Source organism: Ictidomys tridecemlineatus, chromosome 6 (assembly GCF_052094955.1).
Source record: "Ictidomys tridecemlineatus isolate mIctTri1 chromosome 6, mIctTri1.hap1, whole genome shotgun sequence".
Classification (NCBI taxonomy): domain Eukaryota; kingdom Metazoa; phylum Chordata; class Mammalia; order Rodentia; family Sciuridae; genus Ictidomys; species Ictidomys tridecemlineatus.
The window spans coordinates 175,072,244-175,094,902 of NC_135482.1; the positions used below are offsets into that span (position 1 = coordinate 175,072,244).

At 47.6% G+C, this 22,659-nt stretch overlaps 2 long non-coding RNA genes across 2 annotated transcripts; both read left to right on the forward strand.

Moving 5' to 3' along the window:
• Positions 1–4,482: 4,482 nt before the first annotated feature.
• Positions 4,483–11,719, forward strand: LOC144365179 (uncharacterized). The gene is made up of 3 exons (XR_013423455.1): positions 4,483–4,745; positions 9,534–10,972; positions 11,485–11,719. It is a non-coding gene; the product is annotated as an uncharacterized LOC144365179 (long non-coding RNA).
• Positions 11,720–15,648: 3,929 nt separating this feature from the next.
• On the forward strand, positions 15,649–22,244 carry LOC120888494 (uncharacterized). The gene is made up of 4 exons (XR_005732165.2): positions 15,649–15,955; positions 19,264–19,389; positions 21,156–21,374; positions 21,933–22,244. It is a non-coding gene; the product is annotated as an uncharacterized LOC120888494 (long non-coding RNA).
• Positions 22,245–22,659: the final 415 nt, after the last annotated feature.

The window sequence follows — 22,659 nt, forward strand, 5'->3', positions numbered from 1 at the left end:
TCAAGAGGTGTACAAAACAGGGACACAGAGCTTGGCTTCGGGCACTGTTAGCATCAACATGATCAGTATTTCCTCCAGTGTCCTAGCATTTGCCTAGCTTGGGGGTGAGGATGGGGTTAGGAGCTATATTAATTTACTAGGACTGCCATAACAAAATACCATAGACTGAGTGGCTTAAACAACAGAAATGTACTTTCTCACAGTTCCAGAGAATGGAAGTCCAAGTTCAAGGTGTCTGCAGAGTTGATTTCTCCCAAGGTCTCTCTCCTTGGCTTGAAGATGTCTACCTTCTCTCTTGTGTTCTCATATGGTCTTTCCTCTGGGCATGCATGGTGCTGTCACATTTCCCCCCAAACACAGTCATAATTGGATAAGGGTCCACCCTAAAGGCCTGATTTTAACTTGATTACTTCTTTAAAGACCCAGTCTCCAAATGAATTCAGTACTTTACCCATGGATTTTGTTGGGGGTCAGGAGGGACACATTCAGCCCCTAACAGAAGCCCAAATAGGTTTTAGTTGCGTGATGGCACACCCTGCAAAATATGCACTTTCATATGCAAATCGGTTTTTTTTTTTATGCGTGCACATAAACATCTTCCTTAAAAACAGACATCCATGAGAAAAATGTCCAAACACTCTGTACATCCCCTATTCGTTGTTTGTAAGAGTCATGAGTCTTTGGTTTGGCTCAAGAAAAATTATGTGTGAAATCCAATAAATGAGAAGTCTATTGCTCAACCACTTTTGAAAAATGTCTATCACAGAGGCCAATTTTTTGTCTCCTATCAAGTGTTGTGATTCTCTATGAACCAGATCTTTGCAAGAAAAGGCTTAAGAGGGCTGGAGAGTGTAGTACAGGATTTAGGACACTAGGTGGCGCCTGGGTTAGAGGCGAGGAGGAGACAAAATGTCCGCAGGCTCACTCGGTTCAGGCTCTTGATTTGGTTTGAATGAAGAATGCATCATTCTCAAAGTTGAATTTTTTTTTCAATCAAAAAGAAACCTACTGCTCTGATTCTAGTGAAAAAGTCAGATTTGCGTGTGCGCTCGTGCGCCATGTGTTTTAATGAGCAGTCTGTAATCTAGGGACCATAATTGAACCAGACTGTAATAGATATTATTATCAGGAGCTCTTTTTCTCTATCAGAAATGTTATGCATCTTCTGTGTTCTCTTTGAGATGACGCTCTCAAATCTCGTCCTCCTCTTGTTCCCACAGGACTGTGAGCCTCCCGGGTACAGACACTCCTTCTACAGTGGCGAATACAAATTCATGTCTCTGCTGAATACATTGGCTGTCTGTATGCAGGGGACCATATCAATTGAGTGTTAGAGCATAATGTTAGGAGAAAAGGGGACATCCGTAGAGAAGGAGGTGAAAAAGTGTTTGCGAAGTGCAATGCTCATTATGTGCAATTCCCCAGGCCATGTACTACAGAGCTTCACCTTAATTTAAGTTCTGGGGTTGTAAGTATCAGGATGTTGCTAGGATATGACTCTCCTGGATTCTCATTCATTTATTCTCCTAGGCTATTGTGGGTTGGTTGGGGGACTCTAGATGACACAGCTATAGCTCCTCCCTCCATGTTGCTGGATGAGCAAGGGCAGGGCAATAGATGACGTACACATGGCTAGATAATGTTCTCCTGAACTGTCCCTAGTCTGCTAGGTCTGAAGTCACAGGGCTTCTATTTCAACATCAGGTGCTCACACCGTGTTCTTTGTTCAGTGGTAAAAGACAGATTATTCCGTGATTCCCAGTTGCAGCTTCACATTTTACCATTTGTGTTGGCTGGTCTCCAGTGTTCCCTTCTATTTATTTGAGAACTTTCTCCACTCTCAGGGCCTCAGAGACCGTTCTGTTCTTTGTGAACTGGTCTGGTCTCTGTCTCCCACTCTCTTGACTTCTGGCTTTCCAGCCGGGCTCAGCCATTGGATGGAGGAGAGAAAAGTGATGTCTGTGCCTGTGGTCCCCTCCTGCTGGTGGTGGCAAATCCCTCTGGGGCCCTGCTCCTCTCAGCAGCCCTTCTGGGACCTCTCATGAGCTTGCTGTGACATCACCTTCTGCCCTTACCCCTTGAGACTTGGTGTGAAGCAGCTTCCTGCTCTGCTGCCCCTGGTTGGTTTGTTCACCTGTCCAGGCCTCCCTCCAGCCAGCCCTTGGAGACACTGGCTCTTTCCTGGAAGCCTTTGATGGATTCACTGTCCAACCAAACTGGCGTTCCTAACTTAGCCTTTTTGAGCCTCCGTTTTCTTCTAAAATGGGAACATTAATATCTACCTTGCTGGTTGTGAGCAACAAATATAATAGCCACTCTAAAACAAGATACATTAAAATATTAATTTCATATAAAAACTTGTAGTTATTGGCACAATGAATGCCACAGGTTATGTTAATTTTTTTCACGAATGGATAGATTTATGAATGGATGGATGCATAAGCACCCTAGAAGGGACAGGAGTGCCAGCACACACCATGGTCCAGAGCATGGACTCTGAGGCCAGACTGCCTGCAGTAGAACCCCAGGCCCTTTCAAGCTCCGAGGGACCTGTCTGTGCCTCAGTTTCCTCAGCTCTTAAGTGCAGCCAATGATAGGACCGTCCCCCCGACAATGTGGCTGCAGACAGGATTATACCAAGTAACATATATGCAAAGCATGTGTCTTTGATTATTTCTGAAATGTACTAAACTGATGTTGTCCCTCCTTCTTGTTTTGGGTGACTCCCTGCCCCTCCACCAGTCAAAGCTACACAAGTCCAGTTGCCACTTGCAACCACATTTAGCAGGAACCTTGCTGGTGGCAGGGGGCAGCCTTTGGGTCTCATCTGTCCCAGTGGCAGCTTGAGACTGGGTCCCCGATGCTTTGGAGTAACAGTTCAGAGGCTGAGCCAAACCTGAATGCTAGACTCAAGCTGTTATCTCAGCAGGGAGCAGGCTGGAAGGTTTCAGCCTCCAAGCTCAGAGTCAGCCGAGGGTCCATGTGGAACAAGTCGGCAGATGGTGGGATGAGATGGCCACATCCCTGGCCCTGTGGTGTTCCTGCAGTCTGGGAAGACGAGGGCAGCCTGAGCAAAGAGGGCTTCTGAGCAGGCACCTCCTCTGGCTCCTTGGGGTGAAGGGTCCTGCAGATCATATTCCACCTTCCTGCCAGGATGCAAAAGTGTCCTCTCCATCCTTGAATCCCGGGAGTTGAGTGGAATTTGCTGCAGAAGTGTCATCCATCCTCTGAGGACCTCCTTCACTGTAGCTCCCATCTGCATGAGCTCAGGGAGGATGGCGTCGGAGCCCGTCTTGGTGGGTGTCATGAATATTTAAGTGTGGTTGCTGCAGAGAGGGGAGAGTGGGTTCCTGATCATGCAGCTGCTGGCCTTTTTGTTGGTTTGTGATGGGGAGGATGGGACCATTTAGCACATGAAACTCCCGCCCATGTGATCTCAGTGCTTTATTAACGAAATCTCTGACGACCCAGTATCAGACAGATCAGCACTGCTCTACCTAGCATTCCAAGAAAACCGAGTGGACCATCAGGATGGAACCCTCTCTCACCTCTTTTAGGGTAGAGTGGATGATTTCGAATGTTTTACTCTTCCTTCATCGTCCCATCTTCCATCCCTGTGGCAGTAGCCGTACCTGTGCAGGTGTTCAGTCAGTGAGAGACGGCGTGTGCGACCGTGGTCCCACGAGGTTAGGACAGAGCCCAAGCAGACCTCTCACCTAGTGATGGCTCGCAGTCTTAACGTGTGTCACAACAACAATGTTGCCCAATGACACGTTCTCAGAACGGGTCACTGGGGTTGAGTCCCCTGTCCTCAGGCCCTCTTTCATTTTTCCACTCCTTTCCAAAAGTTTGATTCTTAGCACAGAATAAATTATGTCCTGGTAAATTCTTTCATTTGTAATTTCTTAAATTCTTTTGACATAAACACATGTAGGTTATGTAAGAGTTTTCCATTTATTTTGTCTTAAAATAGCATTTTATTACCAAGGCACGTTTGATCTGAGATGTGACGTGACCTCCCAGGCTTTTTACGGTTGACCCATGATTCACATTTTGGGTCTGTAGCTTTTTTGCAGGTTCCAAATGGGCCCAAACCTTGTCCATAGGGGATGTCAACTCATTTCTGTGATTTTGAGAAGCCTTTTTATTTTGGGGGTGGGTGGGTGGGTACTGGGGATTGAACTCAGGGACACTCGACCACTGAGCCACATCCCCAGCCCTATTTGGTATTTTATTTAGAGACAGGGTCTCACTGAGTTGCTTAGTGTCTCCCTGTTGCTGAGGCTGGCTTTGAACTCATGATCCTCCTGCCTCAGGCTCCCGAGCTGCTGGGATTACAGGCGTGTGCCACCATGCCTGGCTCGAGAAGTCTTTTTGACATCTCAGGCAAAGTCTGCGTCTGTTCTCCCTCTCACTGATGTTCCCTATAACTTCAATGGGAAAGGCTCAGTTTCATTACTTCAATTCCTCGGGGATGGGGATATGAAGCAGTTCATGCTCCACTTCTGATCCCTTTGTGAGGACCCCAGGAGGCGCCTGCCTGGCCTGTGGGATCCTGGGGACTTCCGCTGGGCTCATTTTCCTTCCAGGCTGGCCCTGGGGGGCCCTGTGACGGCAGAACTCCACCTCTTGCTCTGTGCCAGGTGACCCTGCTCCTGCTGCAGTTATTACCAGATGAAACCTGAGGGAGGAAGGCCAGGTATTTCCCAAACGTCACGGAACACGGCCCCAGGTGACTCAGCAAGGTCAGAGTCTGCAGTGGCGGTGGCAGCAGCCTCGTGATTGGCAAGTGGGAGCCTGGAGGGAGGGGGGATATTAATGCCTGACTGTCTCCTCCCCACCTGCCTGGTTTCCGGCTCTGCCAGGCCTGTGATTGCATCATGCACACCTTTGTAAACAATCCATTTAGCAACCAAATTATACCCCGGGTAATTATAGCTTCCAGCCTCGTGTCAGGGGTTCCCGGTTCTACAACCTGTCTCTGGTGATATCACAGCCTGCAACGAGAGGGGCGACCGGCTTTTGCTGAAATCTTGACTGAGACATCGGGGAGAGATGGCACGTGGGGGTGGGTTGCCTTGACTTATGCTAATTGTCTGCGGATCTTGTTTTGACAGTCCCGAAATTGTGTTTGGACTGTTGATTAGATCAATATGGGAAACCGGGCTGGAGCAGTTTGTCTTTGAGGAAATAACAATCTGGGGAAGATCAGCTTCTCTGGTGTGAAGGAGGAAGTTCATTCCTAGCCCTGGCCACCTTCCTGTTCCACTTGAAGCCTCCTTTTTCTACTGTACCTCTTAAAATGGACAGGGGACACCCTGGCACAGGCCAGGAGCTGGACAGTGGGTGGAGTAACAGCAGAGGGCAAGACTGGATGGGTGGCCAGCCTGTGCATTTAGAAAGAGGACTCCACGGGGGCAGGGGCATGGCTTAGTGGTAGGCTCATGCTCCGCATATGGGTTCCGTCACCAGCTCCCCCAAAATTAAATCAATAATAGAAAATAATTAAAGCAATTAATAAAAAGAGATATCCAAGGGATTACTCTGAGCCTCATTTGGTGGCTCTACAGACGATGGTTCTATAAAAGGGCACTGTGGGAGGGGAGAAGGGCACCAAGTAGGGGGGACTGTGTAGTAGCCACAGGCTGAAGGGAACCTGATTAGGGCCCTGTGCCAGCAAAGGAGTGGGTATGTCTCAGATTTCTTAAAAGCAGCCTCTGTTGGTGATGCTTGGGTTTATGACCTTGCTGTTCGCTGAGATCTGATGATTCTTTACACCGATGGTGACAGGAAGATTTCATCACTGGAGCAGAGGACAGGAAGCCCCACAGCCATTTACACAAGCCACATTCCAAGGCAGAGCGGGCCTGTGCAGCCTGTGATTCTGTGGCTGGGATTCCCTCTGCAGGTATGCCGTCTCTCTGTGGCAGAGGCCCGGAGGCTCACGTCGGCATGGAAGGCGACAGGGAAGGGAATGGAAATGAGCTGTGTATGAGTGTCTCCAGGCTTCCCTCCCTGCCCGTCAGAGAGCTGTGCATCTCAGCTGACTGGCCTTCTCCATCCTGTCCACTGGGAAGGGGCCGCCATGTTTAGGATGCTTCTCTGCTTGCTCAGCTGTGGCTGGCCAGGGGTCCTTTGGGATGATTTTAGGACAGAGTTGCTGGAGTCCAAGGGAAATAAATGGGAAAAGAGAAGGAGATTTAAAGAAGTATTGCCGTGAGCCCTGTGTCTCTGTCACAGTGTTTAAGAGATGTATATATAAAATATAGACAGTCATTTTGAGGGTCTTTGCCGCAGCACCGGTCTGGGCCACATGGACCATGGAGTAGCAGTATGTGGAGGCCACGTGATCAGGAAGGCTGGACAGTAGCCAGCACTTCCCTGTCTTTTGGGAGAGCCTGGCAATGGAGCTCTTCTGGCTTAGTCTACATCCTTGAGAGCTTTAGCACACACACAGACCCTGGGATACAGGCTCTGATCTCAGTCCAGCAGGAACTGAGGGGAAAACATTTGTTTCCCTCGGAAACTCTCAGCAACACATTCATGCAAGCTTTCCAAAAGGCTGGGTCTGGAGCCAACTCCACTGTGCATTTAGAGGCCTCTGCCCATTTTTCTAAGTCCATTTCTGGGACTCTTTGTAGAACTATGATCCCATTTAAAAAATTTGCCTGAGTGCTTCCTCAAATGCAATGGATAATTTGCTTGGCTGTACTATTAGCATATATTTGCATATTTGTTTCCTAATTAAAATATGAGTAAGAAGAAAAGGCTAATTATACCCAAAGTGCATGAGTCGTCATGATTAAAACCACATTTAATAATTTTACTTACTGGTTTTGAAATCCTGAGTGATCTGCTATTCATCACTAAGTTCTCATTCTTATCATGTTTTAGCTGTGTACTTAATGTTGTGGGGAGGACTCGAGATCAGGTGCTGGGGAATTGGAATTTGAAGCTATTCCTAGGCCTCAGAAAGACTAGAATCAAATGGAGGAGAAGACCCATGTAGAAATTACACCCACACCAAAAGAGGACTGGGCCCGGGTACCTTCAGTGGTACCATCGGCCCAGTGGGCTACTAGATTCGACCCCTGCAGATACCAAATTCTGCGGATGCTCAGGTCTCTTAAATAAAAAGCTGTAGTATTTGCTTATAACCTACTCACATTCTCCCATAGACGTTACTTATTATATTAGATTACTTAAATACCTAATGTAATGTAAATGCCATGTTATCCTGTGTTGTTTAGGGAATAATGACAGGTGGATAAAGTCTGCACATGTTCAGTGCAGACAATTTTTTAAAAAATATTTTTGATATGCACGATTAGTTGAATTCATGGATGTGTAACCCATAGATATAGGTTTTATTGTTAAGATTCCTAGTCTTAAATTGGGTGGTGAGCTTCTTAATCAAATAATATTATTGAATTCATAATAGTACAAATGTTATCAGATACTCTTGAATATGCTGCATATTACTTGAGTGTGTGAGTGTTGTGTGTGTGTGTGTATATATGTGTGTGCGTGTGAGTGTGTATGTTACTGGGGATTCAACCCAGGACCTCACACGTGCTAGGCAAGTGCTCTACCATGGAGCAACATGCCCAGCTCTTTTTATTTTATTTTGAGACAGGTTCTCACTAAGTTGGTCTTGAACTTGTGATCCTTCTGCCTCAGCCTCCTGAGTTGCTGGGATTACAGGCATAAGACACTGCCTTGGGCTTAGGTTTTTTTTTTTTTTAATTATTATTTTAAAATGAGAACTAGCATCGCAGGAGAGTTGCTGCTTTTTATTCATGATAAGGAGCCAATCTTTTTAAGAATACTGAGTTCTGAAGAGCTGCCTTTTAGGAGAAGGGAAAGCAGAAAGTCCTGATTTGGACACATTTTTATGAGACTCCTGGAGTCTCCATCAGCTCTGGAGAGTTTAGGTAAGTCAAATAAGCAAGTTGGGCAGAGTCACCTTCTTGGCCTGCATGGGCCTCTGGTCCATTAAGTGACACAGATCAGAGTACAACTGGGGCTCCCTCCCTGGCAGACACTGTCACTGAATGCCACCATGGTAGTACTATTGCTTGGATCTCCAGTGGAAAACGACATGGCTCTGAGCCTTCTACTGAGATTGAGTCCTGAGGTTGAGGCCTGTAGACCTTCTCGTCAGCCCTGTGAGGGGTGCTGAGAAACAGGAGGGGAAGAGCCGGCAGGAAGGGCCACTTGGCCTTTGCTCCCCTCAGTCCCCACTGGTCACACCTCAGGGGTTGCTGTGGAGAGGGTTGGCAAGTGTCAGGAACTGAGAAGGGCCACGGTGCCACCAAGCCAGCACTGACCCTCCTCCTGGTCCAGTCAAACTCCTCCCCTTCCCAATGCCACCACCCTCTCTCAGTCCTTAGGGGTTCCTGCCCCTTCAGTGACACAGTTTCCTGAATGATGGATCTCCCTACCTTTGGGCTGTCCCTCCCCATCCAAAACGTACCCAGAGAGGGAGATCAGCTTTATTCTCTTGCTCAAAATATTCCAGGCTCTGCCCGTTTCCTTGTAGAGACGAGTCCCCTGTCAGCTAGTGTTGGGGGCCTTTTAGGCTGTGGCTCCAGTCTCCCTCTGAGCTCTAGGGAGACTTGGCTCCCAGTGGGTCTCTCTGTGCCCAGTGGGTCTCATCTCTTTGCAGATCCTTCTTGGCTCAGTGCCCAGGCCCAGAGCCTGGCTCCTGCTTGCACAATTATCTCTTGGTCTGTTGTCTTCTTGCCTTTTTGCTTTTGGCATCCTAGATGCTTGGAGAAGGCAAAGCGTGAGACTGGGGAGGGGTTACAAAGACCTTACTGTGGCCACTAGTGTAGCTCAGTGATAGTGTGTGCGCTTAGCAGTTTTGAAGCCCTGGGAAGAAAAGGAAGAGAAAGAAGAGGAGGAAGAAGGTTCTAGGCACTGCGTGTTCTTGTGTTCCAACCTTAGTCCTAACCAGATCCTTGTCTGAGTGTTTTAGAATTTCTTCCCAATTTCTCATCCTCCCTGCTTAACTGTCACCATGAAAATCTCCCTAGCACACTGGACAAAGAAGTCCACTGCCCACACAGACGGAGATCCACATTCCTTTACCTGGGGCATACTGTTTGTGCTTTCCTCTGTCACTACATAGGCCACCCTCCTGTCCTGTGACCACCTTTGTTGTGTCCTGACCCTCTTTCTGCAAGTGGGCCCCCGCTGTCACCCTCCCTTCCCCCGACAGTGCGGCTCAGCACCCCGGAGCCCTTGCTTCGTAGCAGGCCTTACTTTACACAGAGAAAAGAAAGAGATGGTCCTTGTTCTGTCTGTTCAGACTCCACTCAAATCTCCCATTCTCGGTGGACTGATTCGGGATCTATCTAGTCTAGGTCGCTGGTCTAGATGCTGCGAGGGCTGCCACGTTGAGTGAGAACCAGTTCTTTTCCTCCAGAGGCTCCATGCTGCAAATCTGTCTCTCTCCATGAAACTTTATGTCCCCTCCCACTCAAGCCCGTGGAAATGCAGCTAAATTCCTACTGCTCTGTGTTAAGCAGGGTCTACGGGCCGGCAAGAAGCAGGGATGGACTCCAGAGTGACCTTTGACCCAGCAATTCTACTGCCAAGAGATGACTCCAGGACCCCCCACAGGGGACGTCAAGGTTGATGAAGAAGGATGCCCGTGGCACCACTGATTGCATAGCAGAACAGCCCAAGTGTCCACCAAGAGAAACCTGGTTAAATAAATGATGGCACATTCTTAGACCTGTTACAAAGATTTAAGAGGGCTTCCATTTGCTGATGCCAGGATAAAGCCACCTCTGAGTTAGATTATGGAGCGAGAAGAGCAGAAAGCAGCCCAGTGTAAACAGTGTGATCCATCTCCCGTAATTTAAAAAAATGAGATGCTATATATTTTGGTAAATGCACACATTTATTTTAGTAGAAAATAGACAAGAAGCTGATAACAGTGACACCTTTGGAAAAACGGATAGAAAGAGAAGTTCTTACGTTTTATTAGATACTGTTCGATTTTCTTACTTTATGCCATTGACTACATTTACTGGGAAACTTCAATAGGTGTCAGCTGGATAGTGAAATCAGGGGACAATTCTGGTTTCTCCCTTAGAGTTTTCCATATAAAATGAGATTCAAGAGTTGTATTCTCAGGCCGTACCCCAGGAATCCTGAGTTGTGCCGGTGGGGGTGCTGGGAAGGGATGGGATTCAGCTTGTCCTGAGATTTTGCTGATGGGTCAGGTTGGAAAGTCACTAAGGAGCTTCTGGAACCCGGCCACTCTCTTCTCTGGCCCAGGGGATGTGAAGATGTGAGGTCTGGCTCACTGTAGCCCTTTTGCTTCCGTGAAACAAAACTGGTGGTGATTCCACAACCTAAGGACAAGCAATGGGTGGTGACAGAGAAACAGGGACCCTGGTGACATTTTTGGGCCACAGAAGCACGCCTCACCCAAAGGACAGCCCTGTCTCTAGACTTTTCATTTATGAAACCAATAAATCCTCTGTGTTGTCTAAGGCAGCTCGAGTGCGGTCCTTCGTCACCTGTAACATTAAGAGTCCTGACTGATAGACTTCCATTAACTGAGACAAGTTGAGGACGTCTTTATCCCTCGAAGCCTGAAATTGCCTAATTTATAAAGTATTTAATGATGTTTCCAAGATAAACCCTCGCCTGGCACCCTGGGCTCTATCTGATTGCCTGCTATATTTCTACCTCTAGAAATGATCTGTCAAACCGAGAAGGATGTCGTTGGGATGCAGCCTCCATGCCAGTGAAAGAATTATGCTCTCTGCTTACCCTTTGTCATGTAACTCTTGAATAAATTTGGGTTCGACAGATTAAGGGCATAACCAAGAAATATTGCTTGGGATTTAACTGATATCTGGGTTTGTTCATTGAATCACTTCCTTTGACAGCCATGTGTCGAGGACTCACCGTGAGCTGGAATCCCTGCTAGGCCCTGGGTGTAGACAGAGTGGTAAGTAAAACAGACCTGCTCTTTACCCTCATAGGGGTTAGAGGCTAATGGGGAAGATAGACACTGAACCAGTAACCAATAATCACACAGATACACAGGGCATTTATACACTTAGATAACTGTATAAAAGACAAGCACCGAGTACATAGAGAGTGTTGCAGGGATTTCTAACCTACATGAAGTGGTTAAAATAGATCCTTCTAAGGAGATCACTTTAAGCTGAGAGCTGAAGAATGAATTGCTGTTAATTAGGCAAAGAGTGAGGAAACGAATGTTCCAAGGAGGAAGAAAAGCATGAGCAAAAGCCCTGAGGTGTATATGAACTTGACTGCTTTGTATAGCCAGTGAATGAATGAGGGGAAGCTCTGCAGGGCACAGGGTCCCAGGGGCAGGGAGAAGCTCTATATTTTAGCCTAAGGGAAATGGGTGCCACTGAAGGTGAGAATGCAAAGCAGGAGAGAGACATGTTCTGAGTTGTGTTTTTAAAAAGATCTCTTTGGTTTATTGTGCAGAGAATGGATCCAAGAGGCAAGGGTGGAAGCGGTGAGACTAGTTAGAGAGTTTTGCAGAAATCCAGGTGAGTCTCTGGAGACTAGGGGTGGTAGCTGTAGTAGGAGAAAGTGGAGACATCCACTTTCAGGTGGCACCTGTGAGGTTCAGGACTGTGGCTCTGTGTTCTGTGGCAGGTGGGAGGGAGGGTCAGGGAGGACCACCAGCCTTCTGCCCTGAGCCACTGGACAGACTAGGGAGGGGCCCCTTGCACACTGAGCGCTCATTTTGAGCTTTGTCTGTGTGGACGTATCCTTCAGCTGGGACAGGTGGAAGTTTCCTCTTCCTGTCTCAGCTGATGGGCAGATCCCAACCCTTTACAGAGACAGATTTTTCTAAACTTGTCTAGAAGCCAGGCAAGAGTGGGATAGCACACTTCATTGCTCTCCTGGAAGAGCAGGCGGATAAAGGAGGCAGGAAGCCAGTGCAGCGTTAGGGGGTTGGAGGGGAGGGGCTGGGAGGACGTCTGGCCACCCTGTCACTTTCTTTGCAAGACCCCTGGATCGTCGCCTCCTTTGTCCAGGGCCTCTAGTCCTGGGATAACTGAAGGAAGAATCGTGGTCCAAGAACCATCAAGGGCAGACAACCTCTCAGCCCTGGGGACCTCCTAGCACCCTAGCTTTTTAAATTTCTTGAAGATTTTCATTCCGTTGACCTATGTGGACTAGAAGCATAAAGGAGTCTCATTTTCAATTTATTAACTTATTTTCCACAAACTATAATAACTACAAAAAAATTTTTTTTTGGAAGAAAACATATTCATGAGTCCATGACCCAAGTACAATGATATCTTTTAAAAAAATATTTTGCATATAGCCTTCTAGTCCTTAATACATTAATCCAGTTCACCAAATTCTAATGAAGTACTCAGGACATACCAGGCCTTGTTCTCAGTACCAGGGATACAGACAATAGCCAAATGGACCAAGGTCAACAAACATGCATATTTCATATTTCAAATAGTTAAGCATACAATATGCCATTTTAATCTTTAGGAATTTTAAATGGTATTTACATTTTTCTAAATTACTTAATGCCCACATGGTATGCTAACATGTTAAGAAAAGAATTTATTAAAATATTCACCAGTTGGGACCACTGTCTATGCCAACAGACCCTGGGAATGATTCTCACCACTGCATCCCCAGCCGCCGGTACCATGCCCAACAGACAGGAGCAAATATTCAGTAAATATTAGCCGAAATGGCTCTTTGTTTCTAGTTTGGGAATAGCATTAACACAGCAACCATCATCTGTGTACCTAGAGGCTTCTGTTGAATGATTCCCGCAGATAGATCTTTTCAAACTTGCTCATCAAAGTTCTCATGGCAGCAATAGAAATTGAAAACTTGGGGGCAGGCGTTGGGGGGGGGCTGTCAATGGTGGCTACAAATACACATGTATTTAAATATAATTAAAACGATGTGGTCCAGGAAAATGTTTGTAACTACAGCATTAAGTCTTTTCTAATGACTTTGGCACATCCCTGAAGAGAGTAGTGCCTCACTTTGGTCTTCACAATAGGTTCAAGATGCATTGAATTGTCTTTTCCAAACATGCTGGAGTCCTGATCACCCAATGTAGAAATAGGGGTTTTACAGATGAGCCAGTGAAGATGAGGTCAAAAGGTAGTCCCCAACCCCATATCTGTCCTTATAATGTGGGGACATTTGGATACAGAGACAGGTGATTAGCAGGTGAGACACCATGTGTACCTAAAGGCAGAGATCTGGTGTAGCACCTGCTGTGGGTGGCTGAACTAGCCCGTGACTGGGTCTGACTCCCCTGCTGAGTGATGTGGCATCTGGCGGCCATGCTACTGGATAGCCCCGGTCTTCTAGGGTTCCAGTGACGGTGTCTCTTGCATGGGAGACAGGCCTTCCCACAGGCCTACGCTCACCTGTTCCTTTGTGACATTACCCTGTTTGGGATAGAATGTTCCATGGAAGCACCTTTTGTGTTTTCCCTTCCCTTACTCTGCCCTTGGGTGTGGCCTTCCTAGGTGTCAGTCAACCTGCTGACCTCAGACATCATGACGCTGGACTCAGCCCCTTGAAACCTGACCCCTTGCCTCATTTGAATGGCTTCTCCTCAATAAAAGGGGTCAGCACATGCTTGCTCTCTCTTTCTTTCTGCGGACACTTAAGGTCAGAGGAGCAGACACAGCACCCCCCCAAAGAAAAAGGTGTCTCTCTTGTGTGGTTATTTCCTGCAGCCCAGTTCCCCTGGAGTGGCCCTGAGTGTTTTAGTCGTGAGCAACCCGGCAACCTGCAGGTCAAGATAGGCCAAAGTCCGCCAGCAAATGCCTGGAAGCTGGGAGAGGAGGCCTAGAGGATCCCAACCCTGCTAATACCTTGATCTAGGGCTTCTGACCTCCATACCATGAGACACATTTTGGAGTCAAACCATTCAGTCTGTGGCACTTCACTATGGCAGCTAGGTAAGCAAACTTGTACAGATGTTGTGCAATAAACTGTTCCCGCCCCCCCCCCAATCTAGTGGGTGTCCAATGACTCCTTAATCCTGATTTTATTTATTTTTTATTACATAACTTGAGAGAATGAACGCATGCCTGGGAGTCTGTTTGCTTGTCTTCCTTGTCTGTGTATGTCCTGAGGTGGGGTCTTACTCCCACTTGGGAGGTGCCTGGAGTAGTCTGTGCTCATTTGATGAAGGAAAAGATCCATTAACAACCGAATTGGATTTTATTTCATGGAACATCTGTCCAATTAAGTCTGACCAAAGAAAATATGGTCTTCAATACTTACATTTCCTGTCAGCACCTATGACTCCTTGGAATTTGCTGAGACAAGGGCTTTGAGACAATTCTGCAGGGATCATTATTTTACTCTCACCACCTAGACAGGTCTGCTCAGGAGTGCTCATTGTTTTCTAACAGACTGTGCCGTTCCTTAGGGCAGGTATGAGTTCCTACCTCCAGGCTCAGGAGTGCCTGCACATAGTAGGGCTTCATGCAAGATACAAGAAATGAGCCTCGGATAATAAGTTACACCAATAACCTGTTATCATGTGGGGGTCTGAGGAGGTCCTTCCGGAGACTGAGGAGAAAAGAAGGTTCAGAAAAGAGTTTAAGGACGTCAGATCTGAGAAACAGCAGAGATTCATTGTGAAGGGGAGGTTCACATACCTGGGTGGGGGGCAATCTCAAGGGCAGGATGCTCCTCCAGGGCTGGCAACCAGGCATCTATTAGGGTTCATAATGAGGTGGAATATGTATGACCCAAGAGGCGGGACTTCCTTAGGGGTTGGAAACTATTGGGCAAGATTGTGTTTCACCGTTAGGGGGTCTGGTATGTAGGTTTCAGTCTGTATCAACATCTCTGGCTGTCAGGTGGTGAATCCAGTGATGTGGCCACAGGGTCATGGTCCAATCAAACATTGGCCCCTGGCCTCACGAGATTAATGGTCTTTTTCTGTCCACAACTTGTTCCTGTTTTGCTACATTCCACAAAACTTATGGGGAACTGGAAAGTTACAAAGTAATTTATGGGCTGTTCTGTGCATCCTTACATTCTGGCCCTTTCTGTCCCTTAGGTTCCTTTGTCCAGCTCACAAATTGTTACGAGTTGTTTGTTCTTGTATTTTAATAGGGATATTTTTCTTCAGAAACTCAGTGTTCCCTGAATTTGTATGTGTATCCCTATATCCCTGAATTTATATCTTAGATCTACTTCTAAGAATGTGAGATGACTGAAAACCAATCCTATGATGAGTCCGGGTACTAAGGCTACTTGCTACAACAGATAAAACTTCAAGTCTCAAGTTTGTATCTCACAAGGTCTGATGTGGGTCAGATGGCCAGCCTTTCTTGCAGCTAGAGGGTCTGTCTGTGGGGGATGAGTGAGGAGGGGTCCTTCAGGGCAGAGAGAGAGGGAGCTGGAGGAGTCCCGTTTGCTCTTACCTGGCTCAGCCTGGAAATAGAAGCTGGTGGCCGATGCTCACATTTCTTTGGCCAACACTAGTTACATGACCCCACTCTAACTGGGGCAGGGTGGCCGGGCAGGATGTAGAAGAGTTCAAGTGTGTCTCTGTTGAAGTTTAACAGCAAAGTACCTGGGCCCGTGTGAATGGGTTCATGCAAGTGCAAGGGTATCCATGATGGAAATCTTTTTAAAAAGTAGCCTTGAAAAAAAAAATCAGAGTTTTTACGGTAGAGATTTGGAAACAGTCCACATCTCCCATGGAGGCAACCCTCATGTTCCCCTTTTGGAGGACAGAAAAGGAGATAAATGAACTGAAACCTCCCCCCACCCCGCTGCTGCCCCTGCCAACTGGAAACCAGAACGGAGCCTTAAGGCAGAAAACAAAGTATATTCCTGCACGTTCCTGCGGTCGCTTTGACAGGTGTTCACCTTTGTGTGACTGCATTGGAGTGTGGGTGAGGTTGGCACTGGAGGCCCCAAACTCTGATTGGTGAGTTTCCTACAACTATCTTTATTCCACAGGGGCTTCACGTCAGAGGCACCTGGGTTCCAGAACAGAAAAGTGAAAGGTTGGTCTGCTATTGAGGTGCTGGGACTCTCCCTGAGTGAGCCAGGGTGCCTGGGCAGAGTCTGAGAATCACCAGTGAGGAGGGTCCTTGGCAGGTAGAAGCATTTCTCTGGAGGTGACTCTTGGCATGAAGGAAAGGTGTTCTGGTTCTGAGTGCCAGGCTACTTTGTAACACCCACATGGCACCAAGGGAAGACCCAGGATGCCAATTCTAAGGCTTTTCCAAACCTGCCTTCCTTTCTTTGAAATAAATGGCAAGTATTGATCAGCAAAACCTTGCTGTTTTTCGCTTAAGGCCTTCAGTCATTTCTAATTATGGCTCTGCCCTGGACGGTTTTTTTCAAACTCATTTTACCAGGAAGTTGGCCTGGACAAGAGTTGCAGGGGCGAGGTCTCGCTGCACTGGCTTTGTGCCAAATACACTCCTGATGTGTGCTTTACCAGCGCTATCAGGCGAGGCATTTGCAAACCTTGAGTTTGAAAAGTGATAGAATCGGCCTGTTTCACAATTTTATCCCAAGGCGAAGACTCATAAAACAAACAGTGATAAGAATTTTTGGTACTTAAATGCCTGTCTGCGTGGCTGGCACTGTGCTAGATGCTTTATATGTGTTATTTCTAAACTTTAAAAAGGACTGCAAATGTGCCCATTGTATAAGTAAGAAAAATTGGAACTTGGGGGGGGGTTTACATATATGTCACTAGCTTGAAGTTATATACTTAGCAAGTGGCGGAGTCAGTTTACAAAGTCACAGGACAGTAGTGGATTTATAATGCAGGCCCCTGTTTTCCAAATAAGGAAGGAGCTGCAGGGAGATTGTGGGACCCTCCCAAAGCGACTCAGTTTATTAGTGACCAAGTCATAACCAAAACCTGGGTTCATGATTCAGTCAGTGGTCTGCTCTGTGTTACCCAATGCACATTTACCCCGGATGCCCTTATCTTTAGACAAGAGGAGAAGTCAGGGACTGGCCACCACTAGGTAGGTTCAGGGTGAGTGCTGGTCACAGGCAGGATTAGAGGGTTGAGACTTTCAGCCTTATTCCCACCCCAACCTCTGAACTGAGCCGTGGCGAGTGCTGTGATCATGCATGCCTAAGCAATGAAGCCTCCCTGAAGACCCCAGAGGGTGGGTTTGGGGAGCTCCTGTGCAGCTGAGCACACACAAGCTCTGTGGCCCTCCCGGCAGACCCCACCCTGGGCTTCTCCTCCATCTGGCAGTTCACCTGCATCCCTGTGGTGTCCCTTGTGGTAGATAAACATAAGTAAGGTGTTTCTCTGGGTGCTGTGAGCTGCCCCAGCAGCTCAGTAGGACTTGAGCAGGGGATTGTGGGAGCCTCAATTTATACCCAATTGGTCAGAAGCAAAAATCACCACCCATGTTTCCAATTAATAACTGAAGGAGAGGTCAGTCTTGTGGGGCAGAGTCCTCGGGCTGCGAGATCTGATGCCACCTCCAGGTAGATGAGGTCTGGATTGGCCTGAACTATTGGACACCCAGGTATCTTCCTCTGTAGCATTGATTGCTTGGTGTGTGGGAGTCTGTGCATCAGGAAGTATTGTATAGAGTGGTCAGTGAGAACAAAGGAAGAACATTGGTTTTCCTTTTCCTTAAGCATCCATCACTAGACTGGTGGCTATCCTTCTAACACATATTGAGTTTAACATAAAGAACACAAGAGAGGAGAAAAATAAAAATTTTTAAAAAATGAGGCAAGCATTTGAAATGTTATAGCCTGAATATTTGTGTTCCTCCTCAAATTCCTATGTTGAAATTCTAACTCTAATATCATACTAGGAGGTGATACTAGGACTTGGGGAAGTGACCAGGTCATGAAGGTAGAGCTTTCGTGGATGGAATGAGTGCCTTTATATAAGAACCCCAGAGAGGTCCCTTTCTCCCACATAAGGACACAAGAAGATTGCCCTTTGCAACAGGAAGGGGTGACTCACCCAAATCCACTCATGCTGGATCCCAGACTCCCAGCCTCCAGAACCGTGAGGATCGATTTCTGTTGTTTCTAAGCTGCTAGCCTGTGGTCATTTGTTATAGCTGCCTGAACTGAGGTTACCTTCTAGCAGAGTTGGTAAACCTTGACTCAGGCACAAACATGACAGCCCTCGCACAGTAGGTACCTTACCAATCTTTCAAGGGTTACCATGGGGATGAAATGGTAGGCTATTCTGTCACGGGTGTATACTATACGCGGCCCAGAGCTGCTCTGCTCAGCCCAGCCCTGGTGCTTTTGCTCAGCAGTTAGCAATCAGCACCCCCACCCCCCATCAGTGCCCAGGCTCCTTCACTGTTCCTTAGACAGGTGCTATGGGCAGCCTCACTGCTGGACACAGTGACCTGATGGCTTTCGGGGCCACGTGGTTGGCATGAATTAATCCACCCAATCTCCATAACAATCCTGGGAGGCAGGTCCTACATTCAGCAGAATTCTTCTTACGGTGACTTAAACAATCGAGACATTTATTATCTAACTTGACAAGAAGCCTGTAGGGAAGTGATCCCAGAATTGTGCCAGGGCTTCAGCAGTGGATTGAGATCTGAGATTCTTCAGGTCCTTCCTTGTAACAGCACGACCACGGCAGGGCCAAACATCTCACCTCACGAGACAGTATCACACTCTTATCAAGGAGGACAGTGGCGTCCAGTAGCTCATTGACCAACTGGGCCACATGACACCCCAACCACTACTTGGAGCTGTGAAGGGTCTTCTGACATGACATAAAAAGGAGCAAGAACAATGGGACGATGGAGTAGGGGAAGTGGAGAGGGGAAGTCACCTCCGCTTGTTTCTCAGTTTCTAATGTGGGCTACTGAAGGTACCCAGGTTTCTCAGTTCACCCTCCAAACAACTGGGTAAGTGATGTCTTTGTCAGCTTGGGCTGCACAACCAGTAACCGTGGACCGGGGGACTCAACACACAGACATTTATTTCTCATAGTTCCTCATAGTTCTGGAACCCCAAATTCTGGAGGCTGGAAGTCCAAGGTCAGGATGCCAACTGGTTCTGGTTCTGATGAGGGTGCTCGCTGTAGTTTGGATCTGAAGCGTCAGGTGCATCTCAAAGGTCCTTGTGTTAAAGCCTTGGTTTCTTAAAAAGACACTGTCCGGACTGGGTAGAACCTTTAAGAAGAGAAGCCCATGTGAGGTCTTTAGGTCTGAAGTGTCCTTAAAGGACATAGTGGGATCTCAGGTCTTTCCTCTTTATCTTTCTCAGTCTCTTTTGCTCCCTGGGCATGAAGTGAGCAGCTTTGCTCTATCACGTAATCACGCCATGGTGTGCTGCTTTCTGCAATCCCAAAGCAGTAGGACCAAGAGACCGTGGACTGAAACCTACACAACGGTGAGCCAATAAACCCTTTCTATTTATAAGTTAATCATTTCAGTTATTTGTTATAGTAACGTGAAACTGACTAACACAGTCCTCTTCCTGGCCTATAGACAACCACATTCTTGATGTAGCCTCTGAAGGTAGGGAGTGGGGTGGGGCGGGGGGGGGGGGAGAGAGAGAGAGAGAGAGAGAGAGAGAGAGAAGATAGATTGATTCTTCTTATAAGGCTTCATGCCTATCAGATTAGGGTCTCACCTTAGGATCTCATTTAACCGTATTGCCTTCTGAAGACCTGGTCTCCAGATACAGTTACATGGCGGGTTAGGGCTTTAGCCTAGAGAGTTTGGGGAGACATAATTCAGAGGATGTGGGAATTAGGATCCCCATTTTATACACTAGAAGACTGAGACTCAAAGAAACAGTTATTTGCCTAAGGCCACCATTGGTTCATTGGTCAAGAACCCCTCTGCCTGGTTCTTCTTCAGCACTGGGGGCTTCAGGCCATCTTATAGAGCCTCTGGGATTCATGGAGGGGCCTCCAGACAGGAGGGGGAATTTGAGGGAGTCCTGGGAAGAGAGAGGCTGGGAGAGTGGGGTTTCTGCCCCTGAGTGGCCAGGCAGTGTTGAGAGCTGTCCGTGAAATGTGCGTGGACAAGGTAGGCATAGAAGCCATTGAGTGGGAAAGTCTGGTGCCTGGGAACTCAGATCAGCACTCCTCCTGATGAGGTGGCCCCAATACATGTGGATTCCCTCCCAACTCTGCCAAAGATCCCACACACCACCCGAGACCGGGTAACCTGCTGCATGGGCACAGAGACACAGCCTCTCAGAGATGGGTGTGGCTTGCCAACATGCCAATCAACCTGTTGACGGCAAGACACTAGGAAGCAAGACTCCACCCACTGAAACCTTACCCCTGCCTTTGATGTACTCCCTGAAATAAAGAAGTGGAGCCATGTTTTTAGCTGTTCTGTTCCAGCTCCTGTATGGGCTTGGAAGAAACTGTCAGGTGCTCTGCTTTTAATAAATCTATTGTGTGACTCTGACTCTTAGTTCTTCACTAATTATTTCAGACTTTATTTTTCTCAGGCGGCTTATCCCCTTCTGAGCAGGCAAAATTTACCCTAGCAGGGTGCTGGCTACCCTGCGACAAGGCGGATCCTGGCCACCCAGAAGATGAGCTCTGCTCTGATCACCTTCGCAGGTTAGAAGTTGGCATCAGATTCCCCTGATAGAGGCCCTGGAGGAAGGGCCTGGAGCCTGGTCTCTTCCCACATCCAGGGCCTTCTCCAAAACAGGCCCCCGAACCCCAGGAGAGGTTTCCTAGGACTGCCATTAGCCATGGCCCCCCAACAACAGGAATGCATTCTCCCACAGCTCTGGAATCTGGAATCAGTCTCACTGGCGAGATTAGCTCCTTCTGGAGGCTGTGAGAGAGCCCCACGCCTCTCCCCTAATCTCTGGTGGCTCTAGACCTTCCCTGGATCGGAGGCCAATCTCTTGCCTCTGACTTTGTTTCTGGGGCTGCTCCTCTGCTTCTGCCACAGAGCTCGTTCTCTCCTCCTGGTACCGTAGTTGATCTTGAATTCCTTGGCTTATTACACCTACAAAGACTCTGTTTCCCAATGAAACCACATTTATAGGTACTGGGAGTTAATAAGCTCTATGTCTGTCCAGAGGGACACAATCACTGCTGTGGGTCATCCAGGTCACAGAATCCAAGGCCAACATGGCGGATCAGAAGGGACTTACTATGTGTTCCTTCTGGCCCTCTACAGTCCCTTCCTAAAACAATCGTTTTGTCACCATGCCTGAAGAACTCACGGTCATGGACCAAGTTCCTTCTGACCTTGTGGATGGGCAGCAGGAGGGCAGCAGAGGAGAGACGCACTCAGAGCCCGAAGGGCTGTCTTGGTACCCTGCGCGTGAAGGTCCATAAATGGCCTCCTTGACGTCTCCCACTTGAACAGGTCATCCAGCGCCTGAATGTGCCTGAGGTAAGTACCTGAGGTGTGACAAGGAAATTTATTAAAGAAAAATGAAAGGTTCGGTTGAACTCTCAATGGCTTTTTTGGATGCATCATCAGATGGAATTCAGAACGGGAGGGGCTGTGTGAGATGATGGAAGTGAAGTGAGCAGGGGGAGGGTGGGAAGCCCAATCCAGCTTGGCTTCATTTAGCAGGGTCAGCAAGGTCAGGAAGTCCAGTGGCCAGGGCCAGGCAGGACAAGAAACAGTCCTGTAGTGACCTGTCCTCACGCCCCCTCCGTCCTCCCACCTGCATCTCTTTAGCTGTTTGGGGAGGTCTAGGGGGTTCCTGTACTTTTCTATCTCATCTAAGAAACTACGAGTGTGTTAAGTCGCTCATGTCCCTAATAGAGGCACCAAGAAAAGGGGGACCAAGGAGAAGCACCCAGTGAACGGATCTTCCTTTCTGGCAATTCCTAGGTACCATCATCAACTTGTAGATAATGGTAGAATTGGCATAAGACAAGCAATCACTTTTAGAGGGTATATAATTAATTCTTTGTTGTTGTTGTTTGTTTGTTTTTAAAGACAGGGTCTCTGGTACCCAGGCTGGCCTGGGGCTCCTGAGCTGAAGAAGTCTTCCTGCCTTAGCTAAGTGCTGGGACTACAGACACTGGCCAACCCTGGCTGTGATGAGTTTGATGAACCAAATCGGCTATTTATCCAACACAATTACCACAGGGAACATTTGTATCACCCAAAAAAAAAAAACCCCTCTGTCCCCCTCTGTAATCAACAGCTTTTGAACAATCCTAGCTCCTGGCAATCACTATCATTCCCCACCCCCACCTCTGTGGTCGGACGTTTCCAGAAATCTTATAAATGGAACCATAGAGTGTAGAGCCTTTTGTATCTAGCTTCTTTCCTGTTGCATGGCACTTTTGAAGTTCATTTATTTATTTTTGTTGTTGTTTTTGTGGTACTTGGGATTGAACCCAGGGACTCACACATGCTAGGCAAGTGCTCTACGCCTGAGCCACATCCCCAGCCCTTCTTATTTTATTTTGAGACAGGATTTTACTAAGCGCCCAGGTTGGCCTCAGACTTACAATCCTCCTGCCTCAGCCTCCTGAGTAGCTGGGATTACAGGTGTGCTCCACTGCTCCTGGCTGTTGTGTTTTTTCAATAGCTTCTTTCTTTTTGTCCCCTGTTTGGGGCCTACATACTCAAATTTATCATTTTAGTCATTTTTAAGTGTGTAATTCTGTGACATTAGGCTCATTCACACTGTTGTGCGGCCATAGCCACCATCAGT